The sequence below is a fragment of the Mauremys reevesii genome, linkage group 9 (genome assembly GCF_016161935.1).
Source record: "Mauremys reevesii isolate NIE-2019 linkage group 9, ASM1616193v1, whole genome shotgun sequence".
In the NCBI taxonomy this organism is placed as follows: domain Eukaryota; kingdom Metazoa; phylum Chordata; order Testudines; family Geoemydidae; genus Mauremys; species Mauremys reevesii.
In genome coordinates this window covers 79,344,010-79,359,068 of record NC_052631.1, presented here as the reverse complement: position 1 = coordinate 79,359,068, position 15,059 = coordinate 79,344,010, and positions in this window count along the sequence as shown.

Genomic DNA, 15,059 nt, shown 5'->3' with positions numbered 1-15,059 from the left:
TGTTCTCACATCACTAAATCTCACACCCCTCCCAGAGATGGGAATAGAATTTAAGAGTCCTGACTCCCAGAGCCCTGCTTTAAGTAGTAGGCCATAGAAAACCTGCATTTCCTATTGGTCTACTGAGGAAGGGACCCTTTTAAATGTTTACAGTTAAATTATAACTGCATAGGCCAGTTGCACGAAGAATATCTGTTTCCAGACAGACCACATCATGTGACTGACTCATGGCAAATCCATACTAGAGTGAGCATGCTGCATTAGGAAGACAGAATTACCAGGGTCATCATAGAAAGGTTCCACTGAATATGCTCCTGTTGGGAATGGGCACACCTGGAATCCATGTTGAATGTACCACATGTGCCCACTGTAGCAGTACAAGGTTGTTAGCCATTGCCTCTATAGACTCAAATGATGTGAGACTGAAGCTATCCTGCTCAGAGTCCCCAATGAAGGGGACAGCTCCTGAGAGCAATGCTTCCTGCTGGCCAGTGTGTCAGCCAGAGGACAGAACCCAACCATTTGTAGTGTGTTGATTGATTTTCCAGGGCACTTCCTTCTTTCTTATGCAGATGGGCACAGTGACTGGCAAGTAGCAATCTAATTGGTAGATACACGCACCTCCCTGAAAAAGAAGCCAAGGTGACCCACAGGGTCACTCAGGGTTTCCCCAACTGGGACTCTGAGTACCATGGACAGCTGCCCCACCTCATAGCCCTGGCTACCGCTCACCAATGCACTGTCCCCTCCTCTCCATTGGCGGGATGTTCTCTCTTATGGCAGTTTTGGGGGGATATCTGTTCCCTGTCTGTGTCTCTGTTTGACTCCACATGAAGGTTGTGGAGAGAGGTAAGTGCTGCCTTGTAGCGGGGTGGTCACCCTGCTCCTGCCTGGAGGGGTTAAAAGCAGCCCTGGGGAGGGCTGTGGCTGGGGAAAGGCTGATTGGGGAAGCAGCCTCAGGTGTGGCCACGCCCCAATCAGGGCCCAGCTGGCCCTTATAAGAGGGCAGTGGGCCAGGAGCAGACAGTCTCTCTCTAGCTTGCTGAGGAGCTGAACAGGGTACCTGAAGTGGAGCAGGGCTTGGGGAAGGCTAGAGGAGCTGGGGAAACTCCAGCCTGGAAACCCCCCGAGGCTGCAGGCCTTGTTAAAGGCCAGAAAGGGTACTGGGCTTGCAGAGGGGCAGCCCAAGAGTAGGCAGAGGCAGCAGATCCAAACCCCCCTTGCCAGTGATGAGTGGCATTTACACTGCAGTCTGCCCCAGTGAACGGGGGCTAGATCGAGACTGGCAGTAGCCATAGTCTGAGGCAAGGTGGGGATAGAGGGTGGGGGTTCCTCGGGGAGGGGAGACCCAGATCTCTGGGGGTACTGCCAGGGGGCAGCACCCTGGCCAGGAGGGACTTGGGCCCAGTGGCAAGCGGGACACTGGCCTGCAGATGGTGCTCTGAAGGCTGGAAATACTAATTCCCTGGATGACCAGCAGGAGGCACTGCAGGGGTGAGTCCCGCCCGGTGACATGCCTGAATTCTTCCTCCTTGTAGTTGTGGCATAGGAAGGTTCTCCAACAGACAAAACCTTTAGAAACTCACCAGGGAGCTCCACCCTCTCTATACACAAGACAGATTCTGGCTCACACTTGGGCTCATTTTTTCTGGTTCTGTTTCACTTGTATTTCTAATCAATTTCATCGAGCTAAAACCCTTTCCATGGGTAACACTGTGCTGGTACAATGCTCCTTCTCCCTCTTAGGGCTGAAGCTCCTGACCCCACTGGGCACTCTGCCAGGACCCACAACATGTTAGTGGAAGTCCAGGATACTCCCAGAGGCCACCTGGGAGCTATGAATGCACTTCACATGTCCATCCATTGGAGAAAACACTAGATATTTCCTTTCCAGTGTAGATGCTACTCGAAGCTGCACCATGCTGATGAGAGGTTGCAGGGGATTCGACTGGTATTGGCGTCATTTTGGGGTCCTCAATGACCCAGCCAGTAGCATGACAATAACTGAGACACAGCTCCTGCACCCAGCCACTGGGGCGCCCTCATGATCTCGCTGAGAAGCAAAGGCATCTCTGTATGTCCTTGTGTCTCTCTGCTTTGGATTAGTTGCTCTGGCTTTCAGAGGTTATGTCACAGCTGAGGAAACAGGTAAAACAAACACTGCCATTCTCTGCAGCTGGTGCCAGTCCTTGAGGGGAGCAGAATCCCCACAGTAGCTGCAGGCTGGCAGGTGTGCCATTGTCACCACTGGCACTGCCAAAGTTATCTTTGGATGCAAATCCTGGGGAAAATTGAGTTCTTAAAAGAGGACAGGCTCTCCTGGGTCATATTAGTCATTCCTCGTTAGAAAAGCACTGTTGGGTTCTTTGTTTCTCTCACTCTCCAGTGTATTTAGATAAATACATTTTCTAATTCTCCAAGTCCCACTGAATAAAAGAGAACTGCAAGGTGAGAATATTAAAGCAGCAGATTATCGAGTGCTCCCTGTGAATTGAAACTCTGGCAGAGACATGATTGCAGGGGCGGGGGGCCAGTATTCTATGGTAAACTGCAGAAGCAGAGAGACATGGCGGGAGGGAGTGGAGTGAAATGGGGAATGAGAAACAGAGACAGAGAGGAAAGGAGGAAAAAAGAAAGGGGGAGAAATGGAGACAGGGCACAGGGAGGAAAAAGGAGAGGTAGAGTGATAATGAAAGAGTGACTGTGAGAAGAAAGAGAGCAAGAAGAGAAAATAGAGAGAGAGGAGAGAATGGGAGAAGGATAATGGAGGAGAGGAGGAGCATGGAAGGGGAGAGAACGGTGCAGGGGAGAGGCTTGGCAGCTGTTGAAAGTGGTACGCGTTTCAATTTTTAATGATTCAAAAATACAACCATTAGCATGTCAGACGCAGAGGTAAATGGCAGGGCTCGTTTACAAGCCCTAATATCTTTGAAGAACATAAAGGGAGAGCTTTTAAAGCATTCAGGCTGGGAAATGCCGCCCGCATCTCTCTCCTTTTGCTGGGATCACTCCCTATCAAAGATTGCTGAGGCCAAGGTTGTTTGCATGATTTTGTTTGGGGTTGCTTTCTTCTTTTTTTTCCTCCTCTCCCTGCAGCTTGTGCCTCCTGTTTGTCACATGAAGCTGTGAAATCAGGAGTGTTCTGCTCTTCACTTCCGACAGCCGCAGGCAATCGGATTTACATCAGGTGCAGACAGTTACAAACTTCACGTCGTTGTTCTCAATTTCAGCTGAGAAATTCCCTTCCTGTCTCGGTGATTTGACTTGCTATTCTCTCTGTCTGGATCTCTCCCTGCAGTATCTTTCCCTGCTTCCCTCCCTCTGCCCATGCCACACAGGGCCAGCTTTAGGCCTATTCCACCAATTCCCACGAATTGGGCCCCGCGCCTACGAGGGCCCCGCGCCCAGTGAAAATCCCTTCCCTGGGTAGAGGCGCCTTTTTAATTTTTTCTCACCTGGTGGTGCTCCAGGTCTTTGGCGGCACTTCGGCGGCGGGTCCTTCGCTCGCTCTGGGTCTTCAGCTGCACTTTGGCGGCGGGTCCTTCAGTGCCGCCAAAGACCTGGAGCGAGTGAAGGACCCACCACCGAAGACTCGGAGCACCGCCCTGTGAGTACAAGCCCCATGTGGTTTTTTTCATGTTTTTTTTTAGTCATCCCTGCCGGGGGCCCGTCGAAACTGTTCTAATTGGGCCCCGCACTTCCTAAAGCCGGCCCTGATGCCACAGCAACATCCTCCATGTAGACAAAGAGTGCATCACAACTCAAGGCCTAGTTGTCCCCTTTGAGACTGTAAAAAAGCTGTAGGGGGAAAAGATGCTCCAGAATTTCCTCCAGAATAGGAACCCTCTCATCCTACCAAGCCCAGGGGAAGTAGCAATATAAGCAGGGCCAGCAGGTGTGGTTTCCGTTTGGGGAGGTCTTCCCTTTGAAAAAGAGACAATACAACACTCAGCAGATTGCCTATAACCACAGCAATTGGCTCCCATGCATGACCTCAACCATCCACCATGCATAGACTGTGGCAGTGGATAACATCAGCAGAAGTAGGTAGAAAGACACCATAAGTGTGGAAGAGAGTGGATAATGGGACTACAGTCCTGGATCACTAGAAGGATAGTAATTGTTAAGAAGTGAGGGGTATGAGAAGGAATGATTAGTTGACTTGAATGGAAATATGTGCAGATACTGCTCCATGCTCAACTCAGGTGGGTGGCGGTGGCAGGAGGAGCGAATGACAGTAACTCCAGGACTCATCTTCTTTCCCCACCCCACCTCCGCACCACACACTTTATTACCTGTCATTGATGGGAAGTGCCTAAACTCCTCCTCCTTGCCTAGACCACCCCCATTCAGTGCAATAGAATGAATAGCATGGTGCACAGAGTATTAATTCCACTCTACCCTTGCATTGCTGAAGTTCTTGTCTGAGTAAGGCGCATGTTCTCACGATGCACATACAACAGGGATGGTCCAGGTTTAAAATCAATGACAATGCAGTGTGTAAAACAATGGAGAGGTGAGGATAGATATTGCAGATAGTATTTTTTACATAACAGTTAGATGAGGCTGAACATAAATAGGGGGACAGATGGAGGTTGTTTGAAATGACATGTATGGTTACATTCAATCACAAAACTGATCAAGACTGAAAAATGGCTCTACAACAAATCTCTGGCCACTTGGAGGCAAATCTGTCATGGGTCCAGGGTCTCAGAATTCATTTTCATCCACCTGAATCTGAAGCAGCCCACACAGGACACACAGATTCCAATACATGCACCTTGTCCCTGTCACCTCAGCATGCCAACCACTTCACAGATGAGTCACTACACCAGTCTCCAGGCCATTCTATGGGTCTCTGTAGTCCCCGAAAGTGTTATGAGTCTGCCCTAGCCAAGATTGGCAGCTGTCCCAAGCCCAGACTGGAGAAGGTGCAAGATAATGCTACTCTCAGCCAGTTTCAGTGCACTCCCTTTTTGCTCCCTCCCTTTTGCTCCATGGTTTTTGGCGGGAAACACACAGAGGAAGGAATTTGGCCCTGGCCATGCCTCCTTTTTGGAAAGTGCCGCTCATGTTTCCTGTCTCCTGACTGACAAGGACATGGCATCACTTTGGGTATAACCAGAGCTTCTGAGAGGACTGAACCTAGCTGTGCCCTTTTTGCCAAATGTACATCACACCTGGATGGCATGATCTGGACAAAGGGTTACAACAGACCCTGATTGTTGCCGTGTATTATTATCAATTCTTTTCAGCATTGTCAATAACACTACTGCATTCAGACAGTTACTGATTTTTAGTTTGTGCTTATTCGTGGTAATCCCCTTGTACTTGCCCTATTCCCCTCCAGGGGAGAAGAATTGGGCCCCAGGAACCTGAGTTATGGGAATGCAAATCAAACCCCACCATTTTGGATGGAGAGAGGAGAGGCAGTTCCAAGTGGTTACATCCCCCCCAGCGATTCTACATGAGGCACTCAGGTACTATGGTGATGAATAAAGAAAAAAAAACTTTATACAAGTTATTCCTATGACTAGGAAGCCTTTTCAGACCCAATAGAAATTGACTCAAACCTGTGCATGAAATGGAAAGTGGCAGCAAACAGAACTGATTTAGAGAACAGTTTGCTATTTTTGCACCACTACCAATGCTATTTTTTGCTGATTCTGCACTTGCTGGTTCCAGCTGGGTTTGGAAGTGAAAGTCTCAAAACACATGAAGAAAGACTGTTCTGACAGCATTCCCAGCCTGCCCCGGGGCAAGAAGTAAATGGAATCTGAGCAGACCAGGCTTTCTTGTGAGAGACTCCAACCTATTTATATAGACCCAGGATGTTCTAAAAATTCTAGAAGTTCAGAGAGAAGCCAGACTTGTAGTTGCTCACAAGATCAGATAGAAAGATAGATTGATCTTTGAAACTTTTGATATTCCTTTGTCACTCAGTCCCAGACTGAACGCAAATTCATCTTTTGTGGATTTTCATTTTAAAGCGGATAAAATATCATTTTTAAAAGAAGAAACCCTACTGTTGATGACACAAACAGCTGTGGGGGAAAATATCATTGGAGTAAACCCAGTCAATATCCCTCCATAGGAGTCCTGGAGAATCTAACAGCTTCTGACTTTCAAAATGACTCCAAATGCAAAAGGAATTTCAAAGAGAAGACGAAAAACCTCACCCGTCCTTTCAATCACATCAGCCACTCTGCGGTCTTCCTCCACCTCTCCTTCCCCAGCCTGCCCTGGCATCTTCATCTTTATTCATGGAGCTGAGTTCAGAAGCAGATGCTCTCACCCCCCTGCTCTGGGAAGATAGGGAGGGGGGTCGTCTCCAGTTTTCATGAACACATCTAGAAAAAGTTAGGCTTCCATACAGTACACGAGATATAGCTTTTCAAGCCCCCTTTGGACCATTATTGAGTTTGACATGTGTTGTTCCACTCCTGATGGACCCTGGCCACTGGAATATCCATGTGATAGAATAAAATAGCCAAGCCCCCTGCGTGCTGCATATTTCATATACCACGCCCCGACTTCACATTGTTTAGACTATTAGAACAATTTGTCATCCAACCCTTGCAGCCTAGCAGGGTTCCGCCTGCTCCAGGAGAAAGCACGTCCCTTCACTGCTGTCTGAGCTCCAAGCAGAGCAGACAGCAGAGAAGCAATGCTCAGGGGCTGCACAGTCCAGCCAGCAACACAGTGCTATTCATTATTATTAAAAATCTCCTGCATCACAGTTAGGGTGACCAGGCAGCAAGTGTGAAAAATCGGGGCAGGGGGTGGGGGGTAATAGAAAACGTGCTATTGATCCCTGGATCCACAGGCAGGCTTCAGCTGTGGTAATGTGGAGAAGGCCCATGTGAGTCTGGAGGAGGGACTCCACTAAGTGAAATCTGTTGGCCAGGCAGTTAGGTAGCGAGATAGGCTGTGCGCCATTAGCTCTACCCAGTGATTTTTGCATTGGCTGTCTAGCTCAAGGCAGCATCCTCTATAGCTTTATCCATGCTGTGGGGAAGTGAACAAATGTAGGGATGAATAGCATGTATCCACACCCCAGAGGCCCGATCTGCTCCATTTTGCAACCTCTCTTCCCCCCACACAGTAAGAACATAGCACACATTGCCAATGTTTGAGTATACCCATTAGCAAACCACACAGCCTTGCAGATGCTCCATGATTTCCAGCACTGCTGCTAAGCCACCCCAAACCTTTCATCATATTCCAGGCTAGGAAGGCTCCCAGCATTAATGAGCATTATTAGTATGTATACACTACCCATCATTGCAATACCTAGGCGCCAGTACATACCTGTACACAGCCGGCAGGCATGCAGTTTAGCCTTGTTTGACAGCATCTGTCATCTAGTCCGCCGGTGACCTTTGGCCAGTAAGATTTCCTCTAGCTGCCATTGCTAAGTGTGTGTGCCGATGCCTAACTGCACTGATTGTTAAACTCGCTTAAATCTCCTGTCCTGGTAAATTACCTCTGTCTGACAATCAAACACAATGAACTGTAGGCTTGAATGGCAGAGCAGGCCCTCCCAGCCAGAGGGGAAGGCATCCCAGCCATCCCTCCCTGGCTCAGAGCTGTGCAGTCTCCATGCACCAAGGGTACATTAGCAGGACAGCAGCCGCTGTTCCTCTGTGTCATTCTGAATAGGCAGGTCCACCACCATAATTTGCTGTGCCTGATTACTGTGTTTCTCTCCCAAAGGCATGGCTGAATAATGGTGCCTGTACAAGTCCCCAGGGCATAGGGATATTCCTCCACTGGAATCCCTCTCCTTGGGTCAGTAACAGGCTTTCCACCTCACCTGTCATATGGGTAACAGAAATCTAGAGTCACCACATTTGTCAGCTATTTGCTTCTTGCATTTATTCCGTGATGCAGCTGACTGATGCTGGGGGAGGGGCGGGGTGCATTGTAAGTTACTCTAAACCATCTAACTATGCACACAGCCAGTCTATGTAACCACATGTTCTGTAACTCAGATAAGGCTGAGGTAATGTTGGTAGGTTCAGGGAATCAACCTGAATATACAGTGGGATTATATGTGCCCTTGTTATTGAGCGTGTAGGCCCGTAGTTTGTTATGGAAGTCTGTAGTCAGGAATTCTTGCTACATCCTCAGCTTCTGTTGGAAGACCCTATAGCAGTAGCGACCAGGAAGGCCATTTTTCCATCTCCACCTTGGCCAGAACCCTTCGGCCATTTATTCAGATGGAGCCCTCACTACCATAATCCACACCTGGTTCTCCTCAAAATTAAACTCTCCCTGCAGGGTGCCCTACATGGCACTACCTGCTAAATCAACTCGCAAACTGGGGCGGGGGCAGAATGTAGCAGGCTGCTGAATATCTCACCTTTGGCCTGTGGCAATACCGCTCCATGCTTTGTATTGACCCTCGATTGATTTGAGGTGGAATTTGAGGTATTGGTTTTGACCGATAAAGTCCTACGTGGCCTATATGAGAGATGACATTGTCCCTCTGGGATGGTGGTTTGCTGGTGCTGGAGCCCCCTTGGTCTGAAAGGGCGGTTGTGACTGACAGGGGGTTCTCTGGGAGGAGCCCCTCACTTTGGCACTTAACCCCCCTGGAGTTCTGGTGATGGTGATGGGGAAGTCTGTCTGGCCTGGCATTCCTAGCAGGGTGGCTATACAAGGTTAAGCATTCATGCCTACATGGCTTAAGCAGAACAGCCCCCTGGAGCTGAGCCCTAAGACCCTGCTTTGCAGCAAGATGATGGCTCGCCTTGTGTTTGCATCTCTCATCCCTGAGCCTCTCACTGGACAGCGGGTATGGCTGCCTACAGACCTGCATCCCAGGCAAAACAGAAAACTCGAGCTTTTTCTAGCTGGCTAAATGAGTCTCCATAAAACCTCTGAATGGAAACAGAAGCTTGTGTTATTAGAAGAGAGAGAGAGAGAGAGAGAGAGAGAGAGAGAGAGAAGCCCCCAGTGAAACAAATGCCCCCTTGCACCTGCCATATGCCACATTGCATCACAGTGAAAGGAGTGAGTTACAGCCACAGACCCCATGCTTAGCTCCCCTTGGTGCTCAGCCCTTTCTGGGCCAGACACACAGACCATTCATTCTTACTGCGCTGCTTGCATATAGCACACAAAAGGGTTAACTCTCAGCAGCTGCTCCCCAGATGCCGATTCTGGAATTCACATTTGTGTAATAATAAACCTCGGGGTGAGTGCAGGAGGGGGGGCTGCTTTGTCCCCCTTCTCCCTCCTTCCCCCCTCCCTCCCAATAACTGCTCTGCTGCCAAACGCCATGGGAGGAAGAGAGGAGCAGCAACCCAGGTGCTGTGGGATCTCTTCCGACGGACTCACAGGGAGATGAATTACTGGGCCGCCAGGAAAACCTGGTTATTTTTCATGTTGCTTACCCTTGCAGCGTTAGCAGCAGGGCGGGATAGGGAGAAGAGAGCTCAATCCACAGTGCAGGACCAGGGTATAATTTGTTTCAGGAGAGAGCAGTGAGGAGAGACAGATGTAAATTTTATTTAGAGGCTTTCTCCTTAATAGCCCCCATCATGTGGCAGGGCAGCACACCTGCTTCCAATCGCCAGCCTCCACTTAGCGTTAGCCCGGCTTGGGTTTGAAAGGAGAAAGGGCTGCTCCATTATTGAGTTTGCCGCTCCCTTCCTTCCATGGAACACTGATTTAGGCTGAGAGGTCTGCATGGGCTGGAGGTGCCGTGAAGGGAAAATTTGGAAGGTGGGGGAGAGAAGTTAACTCCTAATTCAAAGGGGCTGCAGATGGATGTGGTGTGAAACATGGCACTTTCCCTTCTCCCAGACTCATGAAAATATTTCCCCCAGTCCCAGTCTGGGTGGAGATTTGAATGAACCTAAAATCTCGAGTATAAGTCAAACCCAATGAGTTTCACCTAGTATTGTAAGGAAATCACTATTCAGTCTGGGTTTGCCTGAAAAGGTCACAGACCTTAACAAACCTTGTGAGCAGAAATGGGGTCAAGCCACAAACCTGAACATTTCCCACGCTTGCCCAAGAGTGTTTGGATTCATAGACTCAGTTCAAGACTCTAAAGTTCCTAGAGAGTTTGATGAGATCTGGAGAGAGATCGGGGTGTGGGGGAGGGAGTCTATCTGGAATTCTGATTTGGGCCCATCTCTACCAGTGATGAGTTTAGCATGAAACCCCAAACCGGGTGAGTATCATGTGCTTCTAGATTTCACTGAGAACTTCTCATGCAGGCCAAGGTGACTTTTCCCCAGCATATACCAGCAGCACATTTTGCACCAGAATGAATGAATGGGGAGGTTTTGATGAGCTGAGGAAGCCTGCTGTTCTCTTAGGAATCTCTGTTCCCCATGCCAGGACTGGCTCCCACTGCCACATGGAGAGTGGGACCCAGCATACATGGCTGTGACTGTCAATTGAGGCGAGAGAAAGGTGGGATAGATTTCACACCTTGACTGTGAATGTGCAGACCTCAGTATCCCGTGGCTCAAGGATTCTTCTCTCTGCCTCAGCTGGGCCAGCTGCAGTCTACGTGGGTGGGTTCAAGTTCCTCCTTCGGCCCTGGGATCTCAGAAATGTAGTTCTGGAGCATCTCTCCTTCCCTATCCCATGGTGAGGGGGGAGGGGCTTCTTCTCATCTCTTTTGATCCACATTTTAAGAAGGCCCCATCTGTTCCTACTATTTGGCAGCTTCACACCCAGCCCGCCCCTGAAGAATGGATTGTACGAGAAGTGGTTGGTGAGAGCTATCAGGCTGGGAGATCTTTTTAACACAAACAACTAGTTGTTTAGATGTGACTCAAGGTACGTGGTATTTCTGTACAGGAACCCTGACTCACCAAGACTGCAGATGCAGAGAAAACATTAGAATCCTGCCTTGTTTCACGGACAGCAAAGTGGATTCACATAGACCCCAAGAGGCTTGAATGAGATTTTCCAGTTTTCTATTTGATGGAAATAGAAAATGCTCAAATAACCCACAGGAATGTTCCAGTGAACTCTGCACATCTGGGACAGTCCCCGGGAGAGACAGGAAGGAAGCACTTCCACAGACTGAGTGTGTCCTGGCACAGGATAGGCCTGGGTTCTCCACAAATCAGACACATGGTGGTGTAGGCATGGCCAGGAGAAGCAGCTATTTCCACTTCTAGAGACCTTTTTTATTTCAAAGACCTTCTCTTGTCTCAGCTGCCTCTCCCAACCTGCATTCAGGATGCCCTCAGCTGAACCTCATGTTCAGATCACGCCGTGCCAGCTTCCAGATAATATGTGACCTGAAAGCACCCAGCTCCCCCAAGTGCAGCGTTAGTAATGAGCTGGGAAGGAACAGGTGTTGCTTGTGTTGCTAGTGTCAAACTTTCTGCACAGCGGTTACTGAAATGTGGGAACATTTGCCAGCATTTCCAGAGGCACTGCTCCTTGTTCAGAGCTGTGGCATGAGCTAACTGTACCAGCGTGAAGGAGGAAATGTCTTCTCACCCACTCGACCCCCCTGGGTTAAGTAGGTCAGGTCTGTACAATGCTAAGGAAATAGAAAGAAACACGTAAGTGCTAAGTATTCGTGTTAGTATGAATATTGATGAACTGGCCTGGAAAGTGGAGCTGCCCAAAGGATTGCACACTGGAAGCAAAAACAGGTGCAATGGGGCCTCTTATTCACTGGCTTTCCAGACACAGAACGTGTCATTTGGAAATCCATCCCCCCACTGCCCAGCCCTGCCTTATTTCCATTGCTTTGAGGTGCACAGAGCTGTATGCAGGGCGTGACTCACCACAGCTCTCTGTGCCCAAGAGGCTCCAAGCTCACTCACAGGCATAAGGATTTGGCGGTGAGGGGGGGTTAACTTGAAAAATAATTCTGCGTAAGAAGCCTGTGAACTGTGTGTGCGTGTCAGAGCTGATTTCACAGGAGATGGGGTAAGGGGCATGGAAAGACTACTGGGGCCTGGGTGAGGAGCGTGTTCTCCTTCCTCTCTCCTTGTCTCCCCCTGGCAATTCATTTATTTACTTAACACCAGAAAGAGCAGTTTGCCCTGGGGAAGGGCTTAGTTGAATAAAGGCAAGACAAGGAAATACCCTATCAGACCATCAAGTTCCTCTGCTACCCCTGACCAGGATGGGATATAGAGACGTGGTGGGAGATAGGTCAGTGCTAAAGTGATGATGGACTTGAACTTAGCCCAAAAGCCACTCCCTCTCCCATTCCTCTCTTTCTTGCATGATTTGAATACACACTCAGCATGGCTAGGACTTGTCTTGATTCCCTCTTCTCTTCATCACATGGCCCTTTGTCACCAGTGCCCAAGATTATCCTCGCACCCCTTCAGAGCAGGTTGTGATTCTGGATAATGCCACCTCCTCTCTGCCCTCCCCTTCCCTCCTCCCCCCCCCCACCTTTCACTTCCCGACATCCACCATCCAGTTTAAACAAGGAAGGGCAGAGTGCTACAATCTAGCTTTGTATCTTATTCAACTGGACCTTGTAATCAGTTAGCTGTGCTCTATATGGATCAGAAAGGATGGCACAGCTGCACAATAGCTGGAAACCTCTCCCAGTAGACTCCACACATTTGCATCTTGCCATGGTTATTTCCTTTCTGCATCCTCTGAAGGAAGATTGAAAATCATGCTGCCTACAATGTAGGGTGCTGTTTTGGCTAAAGACAGTAAATCTGGCACTGACAATCTGATAGCACTTCTCATAAGAATAGAGCTGTGCCTTGGTATGCCCTGGACAAAATCCCTCCCCTCCTCCAGCATCTGCAATGCCTTGTACTGTCTGGCTGCTGCTTTCCACCCCAGAAGTGGCTGCATTGCAGTGATGTAGTCGCTGTAAAACCCTTTGGGATGAAAGGTGCTCTGTAAATGTCTGATGCGATTGTATGGCAATAATATTCATTTTCATGTAGATCATATGTCTTGTGTCGTATATCATTTCTGTTTGGCTGTTTGTTTTGGGAGAATGGTAAGAATCCATTAACCTGTTAGTGCCTTGGCAAAGAACATGTTTATAAAGTCACCCCCCCACCCCATTGCAGAATTTAGGCCCAATTCCATTGAAAACTCCAGCAGTCACACACTTCCCCCAAAGCTGTGGGTAAACAGGCTGGGGGATTTATTTTGGCCACTGGAGGGCTCCCATATTGTTCCAGGAAGGTAATAAAAAGACATTAAGTGATGGAAAAAATGTAACCAAAAAATCAAACATAAGAGCTATAGAGTTCAAACAAAGTCTGTTCTCTAGCTCATGCACATGCCAACTATCATGCAAATCAGGCTCAATTTAAATTCCTCAACAAAAAAAAAGTGCAAGTAAAATGTGTCCTGTCCTTCTCCATAAATATGGTATGGTACCCATTAAATGTGTGTGTGCTGTTAGAGCAATTAGCTCTGTATAAAAAGTCAGAAAGAAGAAAGCTGGGAGACCTGACTCCCCAGCGAGTTTAGTCCTGGATAGATAAGCCTAGATCACCTCTTTATCTTACTTGGCTCGGATCCCTGGCACTCTCATTATGTGGCACCTTAGAATTCCAGTTCTATCACCTGTCTCTCTCACATATAGTGATTCACCATTGCCCCACATCTTGTGCAGTCATTTATATCAGTACAAAGTAGATGTGAAACACTATCACTTTGATTTGGTGGGATTTTATACTCACTTTGCACTAGTGTAAATGTCAACTCAAGGAACAAGGCAACAGAGAAACAGGTCCACACATTATTGATTCCTATTAGACAGGGCTATGAATAACCAATCATGTCAGTAAACGCTCAGCTGGCCCTTCTTTAGCCCACAGGGTGTACAACCCCATCAGAATAAATAGAAATGATCCTCTGACCTTCTCGGGTTCCTCTGTATCAGACGATCACAAAGCACTGTACATGCTCTAATAAATGAAGCGTCATGACCTCTGGCCAGTAAATATTGTTATCCCTCTTTTACAGATAAAGACACAGGGATATGGAGTTTAAACCCAAATTGACAACCTCAAAATATGTGGCCCAATTTGCAGAGGTGCCGAACACGCTTTCATTGGCTTCCCTGATGTTTGCCCTTAGACTGGCTCTCAGGCCTGGTGTATAGAACCCACGGAACTGGGATTCAGCACCTGCCCTTTGGAAAGGCGCAAGCTTGCCTGGCTGATGTCATCTTTCCCTTGTGTTGCTCATGCGCAGCAGCAAAGGGAAGGTGGCCAACTGGGATGATTTGAAGAGGAATATGTGTTTTTAAAACTCTGATTCCTTCTGAATGACGTTTCCTTTGAATTTGCCGCTGCTTCCCCTATGCTAAGTGGTTTCGCTAATATAAAAAAACCCTCCAAACTTATCTTAAAAGGGCCCCGTTATGACTATTTTATTCTCTGGCTTCAGCCCAGTAGCTGTCTATGCTTTCTCGCCAAAGGGCCTTGATTTCATCATGCCTCCCAACCCCCCGCTCTCACAGGGAGGGGGGCTGGCCTGGTTCCCATGCTCTGGACTCAGAAGGGGACTGGGTTTCCTTTGGAAAGCACTGTTAATTTACATGAGAAAATAATTCACAATTTTTTCTTTCTTGTGTAGAAACTGATTTTCCTCACACGGCATCTTGAAAGCAAAGCCAGTTAAATGCCAGTTAAAAACATGCCCAATGGGTCAAATTTGTCTCTGGGGTAAGGACATGGATTTCAAAAGAATTTCATCAGGGATGCATTTGGCCACTTAGTCTTCAAACCCTCCATGGATTGACTCCAGCCAACCTCCATGACCTTGTGTCTCTTTCTACTCCCCTTCCAGTTCCTTCTGCTTCTCTGGCACTGGCCTCCACACTGTCCTTTTCACACAATCTCTCTAGTGATGGTGCACGAACCTTCTCCTCCTCAGCTCCTGCCTTGGGATCAGCTTTCATATCAAATCTCATCTGAAAACATACCATCTCCCTTTGCCAGCACATCTTCATCCCTCTCTGCCTCTGCTACTGCAGCTCATTTAATCCTGAAGAGTGTGTCTAGGACACACATTAGTGTGACAAAGGTATTGTAGTGAATCAGCCCAGAACTGGTCCTGGACACTTCCAGTGCTCT